Source organism: Artibeus jamaicensis, unplaced genomic scaffold, assembly GCF_021234435.1.
Source record: "Artibeus jamaicensis isolate MK-2021 breed Jamaican fruit bat unplaced genomic scaffold, CSHL_Jam_final scaffold_754, whole genome shotgun sequence".
Classification (NCBI taxonomy): Eukaryota; Metazoa; Chordata; class Mammalia; order Chiroptera; family Phyllostomidae; genus Artibeus; species Artibeus jamaicensis.
In genome coordinates, this window is record NW_026522054.1 from 2,570,403 (window position 1) to 2,578,701 (window position 8,299).

The window sequence follows — 8,299 nt, forward strand, 5'->3', positions numbered from 1 at the left end:
CGCTAGTTGCTGAGAATTAACCGGTGAGTAGAACCTCTTGCAGTCTAATGAGGAGCTCAGAGTCAGGTGAGGGGAGAGACAGCCCTGGCAGCTACTCGAAATTCGGACTCTTCTGGGAGGTATATGTGCACCCATTGTTAAGAGTGATGTTCACAACATTTCAGCGATATGGCGGAAACGCTGACCAAACAGAACAGGCTCTGGCCATTAGCCCCTGGTAGAGCTGCGGAGGGCGTTCCACCCAAGTACCCACTCCTCCTGAATGCAGGCGGGACCCCTGGAGTTCACGATGGACTCATCCATCCCACTACACGTGCTCTGAGCCACGGCCAGCTAGGAAAGGTGCCCCATTCCCTGCCCCTGCCTGTTGAGTTGATTGGGCTGATGCAGAAGTATCCGATCTACTTCTCATTGTCAGTGATGGTTTCAGGCATCAGTCTCCTGTGAGCCTCCTTGAGTCCCAGCATCACTGAGCCCCAGATGAGACGGTTTCCCAGGGTGCAAGGTCTGGAGCCTGGACAATGATGCCCCACCCTCTTTAGGGCGGGGCCAACTCGTCAGCCCCCTTCTCTGAAACTCAGGACCTCTCTGTGCTGCCAAGCAGCTGTCTTTGTTGGCTGTCATCTGTGAGTTAATGCTCAATTGGGGGCGTGTGGGATGGCCTCTCGGAAGACAAGCCCAAAAGCAGCTGCCTCTGATATTGAAGTCATGTGGGGGCTCAGTACCCAGTAATTACAAACTGGTGACAGATTTAATCTGCGATCTCAATTCCAGACTCAAGGCAGATAGCCAGAGGCTGCTAACCAGAGGCTCAGGAATTAGTGTAAGAATAGAACGAGAAAGTGCTGGAAGCTGGGAGGCCGGAAGTATCAGGAATCAGGGAACTGGGTCACATGTATGCGTGTGTTCATTCTCCTGTGTCCTGGAGATGCAGCAGTTTGTGTTGCTGAGTTTCTCTCAAAGGCACCATTTGGGTCAGACTGAGAGGGGACAGGAGTCCCCCTCCCAATGGCTTGTCACTTGGGCATCAACTTTTCACAGTGGGCTTTTGCGCAGCATGTCCTGACCCTGGCTCTCCCAGACACGAGAGGGTAATGGCTGGTTCCTGAACTTCTTGACACTCACTTTGACCAAGTACCCTCAGAGCAGGAAGCTCCATTCAAAGCCAACAAATTCGCTGCCTCCTCGCCACTGGGCTGTGTGTGAACAGCAGCACTCATCAGAGCTGCACAGTGTGTGTGTGTGTGTGTGTGTGTGTGCTGAGTGTGAAGTTGGAGTCAGAGAAGCCCTGGTGTGTGGGAGGGAGAGGCCCACCCAGAGTCTCATTTGGGGGCTTCTATCCCAGGAGGCAAAACTTCTTTGGAGAGCCCCCTGGCTTGATTTTATTTATTTTTAGACAGAGTGGAAGGGAGGGAGAGAGACAAAGAGAGAAACACCAATGTGTGGTTGTCTCCTGCGCTCCCCACACTGGGGAACCTGGCCTGCAACCCAAGTATGTGCCCTGACTGAGAATCAAACTAGCGATCCTCTGCTTCGCAGTCCGGCGCTCAATCCACTGAGCTACACCAGCTAGGGTGCCCCGTGACTTTAATGAGAGCAGTTTTGAAGGTCGCAGGACCCAGGGCCATCACAAAGCTTCAACAGCAGGAGGCTGAGTGTCCTGAACAGGAAGCAGGGGTTCAGATTGAGGCAAGGGCTGCTGGGAGACACCACATTTCAGAACCTAATGCCATGCCTGCCCAGGGGGCACCGGAGTTCACACAGAAACATTGGTTTCTAACTGAAATTACAAAATCTATGGAAACCCTACATAATTTTATGGACCTATAATCGACAATTTTATGGATCCATAAGCGTATGGATCTTTCCCGCACGGAACATGAAAGTTGCATTAGAACTCTAAGATTGAGAGAACGGAACCAGAGGACGTAAGTCCTGTGAAAACTTTCTCAAACTGTGGTTGGAGGATCGGCCATCTGCCGAATATCAACCGAGGTTTGACCAGAAAGGCAGATTCTTGGGCCACACCCTGGAACCTTGGGGTGGGGTGCCTGCTCTTCTAACTGGTGACTCTTAAACTTACATGGTCCAGATGCTACTAGGAGGCCGCAGAATCAAGTGGGGAAGCAGAAAGGATGGCTTCCTGCGCCGCCCACACACTGTCCAACTTTTTGGGAAGTACCGTAGAGGAAGGAATTTTTTCCTTTGGACCTTGCAATTTTCCTTTTATTTTAAAAAGTTTTACTTCAGTTCTGAGAACTCAAAATGGGGGGGGGCAAATTTTGGCCCCTACCCCCCTACTGGCCCCTCCTAGAGGGAGTAGGGCCAGTATTACCCCTCTACTCCCTCTCCCTACATACCACGAAAGGTCATGGCCAAGGTCCCTGTCTCAGTGAGGTCTTTGGGCCTTAATACTCAAGTCAAACAGGGAAAGGGGGACTGGGAGGGGAGAGAAGGAGGGGAGGGGAGGGGAGGGGAGGGGAGGGGAGGGGAGGGAGGGGAGGGGAGGGAGGGGAGGGGGAGGGGAGGGGAGGAAGGACAAAACAGCCCAGAGACCTGTCCAACCAGAAAAGAGCAAGAAGCCTCCTGGATTTTCAAAGAGTGATCTGAACAAAGGGGCCTTCCGCCCTCTAGTGGAGGGAAGCTGCTTTGCAGACCTCGCCAAGGGTCCGGCTGCCCAGGCTGGTGCTGAGCGGGCAGGGAGGCAGGACCCAAAGCCTTGAGGGGGGCCCTGGAGGCCCCACCTCCTTCAGAACCCTGACTGTGGGCGGACAGAGGAAAACTTGTGTTGCTTGCATTTACTAACTTCCACGTGATTTTAGAATGCATTACTACAGTGTATAATGAGTATTTCCATTGTCAGCAGATTTTAGAATCTTTTCATCGTGTCTCAGGGAGATTTAGACCACCACCACTGAACCCACACATGTAACAACCTGTAAACAGGTCCGAACACCTCAGCTGTCGAACTGAGAGATCTGTCTGGGAAGGCTACTCTCTCGGGGGGTGCCGAGAGCTTTGGGACAGACGTCCAGGAGTGGTGAAAGAGGAAGGCGCCCTTCCAAACAGAGAAATGTGGCTGAATCACTCTCTGTGGGGACAGATGTCTCTGCTGGCTGCCAATGCAGTTACACTTAAAGTGCAGACAGAAAGCACATTTTGAGAAAGAAAACGTACAGACGAACTGTAAAGTGCCTACTTAGGACTTGAAAGAAATCAGACTGTGACTACAAGACACCAGACTTTTCATAAACGCTTACAAAACAAAAGTGCACAGCACCTCACACCCATTAGGAAGGCAAAGGAAGGGAGGGAAGGGAGGGAGGGAGGAAGAAAAGAAGGAAGGAAGGGAGAGAAGGAGAAAGGAAGGAAAGAAGGAAAGAAAAGAAAACGAAAACGAAAATGCCAACAGCTGCCTTGGAAAATGCGGAAGACAAAAGGGAAGCAGCTGGTCAGTGTAACCCAGTGGTCAGTTTTCCGATCACCAAGGGACACTCCCAGGGAAAGAAAGCAGGCTGGTGACCTGGTCTAATCTCCTTGTAAATATACGGAGGACGGGGTGTTTGCTAGGAGCAGAGTGCTCATTAATGACATTCTTTCAGTCTGATGTCTCTGGTTTAGAATTGCTTAAGCCAAACAAACCCAGACGCCATAGATTTGTAACTGGAGAAGGTCGCATTAGTTAGGCAGCGGCCTGCGGTATAGAACGGAGATTTTTCCACAACCCAAATGCTTCCCCAGCCCCACCAGGCGAGGTGCCCCATCCGGAGACCTCGTATGTTAGGGGTGTCTCTCCTTTCCAAAAGTTCACATCTTGCTTCCCACTTTTATGGAAGACCGACCTTAGCAAAGTAACTGATTTTTTTTGTTAAGGCGAAAATCCTCCTGGAATTTCTTCTGGTCAGTGAAAGCAGATATTACTGACGAAGGTGTTCTGTGAAAGTGACTTGTGGGGAGACCCAATGGGAAACGGGGTGAACCCGTACTCAGCCAGAGGCACAAAGATCGCACCTGGGAGTCGCCGTGGAACCCCAGACCTGCCCAGCCTCTCGATTACTCACATTCACAAACTTCGGTCCAGGCAGGACCTCTGCTCCATGTAAATATGACTACATCTGATGCTTCTTGTTAGCTCTGCAAATATTTGCAGCAAGGATTAATATTGAAATGAGGCCACTACCTCTGGTACAAAAAATTCATATTCAGCATTGAGAAAGGCATCAAGAAACTGAAAGACAGACAGGCTAAGGATGCCACAGGCGGGTCACAGAAGACATAAATGGTAAGCAAACATAGAAAGAGAATCCTACTTCTGAGTAACTGATGTAAATTATAACAATGCAGAGTCGGGTTTTTAAACCCTCTTTCAAAGGGGCAGTTTTATAAAATTGGTAGCAGCTAAGCATGGCCGGGGGGGGGCGGGTGGGCAGGAAAAGCCATTCTCATGCCTTGCTGTGGGGCAGTAACCCTGAGTGCAAGGCTTTCAAAAAAGGAATCGGGTGATATGCCTCAAAAGCAGCCAATAGTTTCATTTCTGTGGATTTAGCTGAATGACGTAATTCTAAATACAGGGGAAAAAACTGATGCCCTAAAAATCTAAAAAGTACAATAGAAAGTGAATGGTTAAATATATCATGGTGTATCCATCCGCTGGAATATCATGCTACTGCTTCAAATGACGTTTATAAAGACTCCATAATAGTACGTGAATATAATGCAGCATTGAGGGGCGGCCGGGGGGAGGGGAGGTGATAAGTAGACCACCCAATGGTTTTCATAGTGTATTTTAAGAAATAATTGGATAGAAATGCACCAAACTGTCATGATTGGTCATCTTTGGGAGGTAGGACTATTGGTTACTGTCTTCTCCTTTTTCCTACTTAGAATTTAATTTTTTTCTGCAATGAATATGTACTACTTTCACCATAGAAACAAACCTTGGAAGGCCAGTGAAAGTAAGTGTTTTTTTTAAATTTTTTTATTGATTATGCTGTTACAGTTGTTCTATTCCCCCTTTCATTCCCCTCCACCCTACCCCCCATCCCCACCATTACCCTCCCTTTAGTTTATGACCATGTGTCTGAAGTCCTTTAGATTCTATATTTCCCATGCTATTCTTGCCCTCCCCATCTATTTTCTATCTACTGTCTATGCTACTTATTTTCTGTACCTTCTCCCCCCATCTCCTCCTCCCACTCCCCTGTTGCTAACCCTCCTTGAGATCTTCATTTCTATGTTTCCACTCCTGATCTAGCTGTCCTTTTAGTTTGCTTTTGTTTTAGGTGTGGTTGTTAATAACTGTGAGTTTGTTGTCCTTTCACTGTTCATGTTTCTTTAACTTCTTTTTCTTAGATAAGTCCCTTAACATTTCATATAATAAGGGCTTGGTGATGATGAACTCCTTGAATTTGATCTTATCTGAGAAGCACCTTATCTGTCCTTCCATTCTAAATGAAAGTTTTGCTGGATAGAGCAATCTTGGTTGTAGGTCTTTGGATTTCATGACTTGGAATACCTCTTTCCAGCCCCTTCTTGCCTGTAAGGTCTCTTTTGAGAAATCTGCTGACAGTCTGATGGGCACTCCTTTGTAGGTGACTATCCCCTTAGCTCTTGCTGCTTCTAGGATTCTCTCCTTCATTTTAATTTTGGCTAATGTAATGATGATGTGCCTTGGTGTGTTCCTTGTTGGGTCCAACTTCTTTGGGACTCTCTGAGCTTCCTGGATTTCCTGGAAGTCTATTTCCTTTGCCAGATTGGGGAAATTCTCCTTTATTATTTGTTCAAATAAGTTTTCCACTGGTGGCTGTGCCTTTCCCCCTTCTGGTACCCCTATAATTCGGATGTTGGAGCATTTAAAGATGTCTTGGAGGTTCCTAAGACTCTCCTCATTTTTCTGAATTCTTGCTTCTTGACTCTTTTGTGTTTGGCCATTATTTGCTTTCTTCTGGTCCACTCCATTGATTTGAGTCCCAGTTTCCTTTTCATTGCTATTGGTGTCCTGTGCAATTCCATTCATTTCAATTAGTTTCACCTTCATATATTTGTCTAATTTGTGGCTATAATCAACCAGTTCTGTGAGGATCCTGATGACCAGTGTTTTAAACTGTGCGTCTGAGAGTTTTGCTATTTCTTCATCGCTTAGATCTATGGGCTCTGGGGCTTTGAGATCTTGCGACATTTTTGGTCTGTTCTGGCCCTTTAAGTGTGAGAAGCGGCGCCTTGGACTCCCAGGTCGCTGGGTTGTGACGCTGTATGTGGGGGCGTGGTCAGAGTGGGGAAATGGCGGCACCCTCTACTGCCGCTTGCCGCGGGGTCCCGCTGGCCCCAGTCCAACCGCCCACTCCCTCGCCTGTCCGCTCGCGCACAAATGCGTGACCACAGTCAACCCGCAGCCCCGGGCCGGCTGTCTCCTCCGCGGTCGCTCGCCTGGTCACTCGCTCAGTCGCTCACTAGGTCCAACCCTGCGCCTGGATTCCGCGCCTGAGTCCGGCTGACTGAGTTTTCCTGTGCAACCCCTCACCAGCTGTTGGTTTCGCCCCTTACCGGTCAGGCTGAAGAATTTGTTGTTAACGGACTTCCGAAAAGTTCAATTTTCCGTGTTCTGGCTGTGTTTTCTGTTGCTAATATTTAGTTGACTCTAAACTTGGTTGTGTGAGAAGGCACGGCACATCCACCTATGCCTCCATCTTGGCGGAAGTCCGAAAGTAAGTGTTGATTAGCGTATGATAATCCAACATTACCTGTTGATGTCATTGTGGAGGAAAACATAGTGTAGTGAAAGGAACGTGTTGTCCTGTATGCATGTCCAAAGGTAAACTGAGGCACGTTAACTTTTTTTTTTTTCAAGACTTTATTTGAGCATACGTTGCTTTGAATTGGGTGAAACCAAATGGAAGGTTAGAGAGCCCCACTAAGAGGAGCTAGGGAAGGGGTTTTATAGAGAACACACAGAAGCAAAGCAGGAAAAGTATCTGATTAGTCATAGTTTAAGCAGTTGACTTACTGGGCAAAACCAAGTTGGCTGTGTCTGACTGGTGGTCCTTAAGTTTCACTTTCTCAGGTTCAAAGGCACTGAAAAGCTTAGGTTTTGGTTTGCTTGCATTAGAGCCAATCCTGGCTCATGGCCTCCTTATTGAAATGCTTTCACACGTTTACACCTCCCCCTCCCTGGTCCACTACGTAATTCCTCATTCAGTGGGGGCAACTCTTTGACAGCAACCACTTTCTGTCATAAACCAACATGTCTAGAGTGGCAGAGAGAACCAAAGAACATAGAAAGAGGAAGCCAGGATATTTAAAAGAAAAAAGCATGTGCTGAAGTGCTTACACAGTATGTGTTGTGAGTTTCATAAATCTTGTTGGAGACATGACAAGGTGACATGGACATCCTCGAAATGGTTTAAAGAAACAAACACCAACATGCTAAGCCCATGCAAAGCTGTTGTGTAGAACTATGGAAGGAAGGTCCAGGTACCCTGAGGCACAATGGCTCAGATGTTCTCAAAGTGTGACCTGCAGCCCCCTGGGGCATGTGCGGGGGAGGGACATAGTCTTCACAGGAACACTGAGACTTTGTGATCACCAAACGGGACTGGGGCCACTGTATTCTTCACTGCCACGAATTAGTAACTTTTGCAAAATGGCAGTTGTGACTGAGAATGTACTTAATAATAAATAGTAGAAATGATCAACTTCATTTAATGTCTGCTCTTGCTTGTGCATTCTGTTTAACGTTCTGGGTAATGACAAGGGAAGCAGGCATCAAGCATTTTTGCTAAAAACTTAAGTGCCTTGGTCGTCGCCAGGAAATGCACTTATGTGATCACACTTGGGTGCATGCTGTACTAGCTGGTTTTTCCATAGAACACCGTTTTTACTTGAGACAAAAACAGACAACCTTGAGTTACTCAGAGGTATTCGGCAGACATGTCCTTGAAAATAAACCAAGTGAGTCTGTCACTTCAGGGGAAGCAACCAATGGTACTTGTTGCTAAAATTTGAGCTTTCAAGTGAAAAGGAGGATACTAGAATATTTTGTATCCACCATGGAGAGTTTAAAAGCTTCCCAATAGTTAAAGGGTTTTCAAGTGAGATTGGTGGTGATTTTAACAAATGATGCTATTGTGTTCTTTATATTGTGTAATGAAATGTGTCAACCTTTGGGTGATCTAGGGAAGCTGACGAACCAATGTTTTTCTAAATGATCTGTACATGATATCACAAAGCCATGCATAGGTAAAAGATCCATTCGAAGTCCCTTTTGACATTTAAAGTTAACATAGTCACAGGTTCTAGGGAA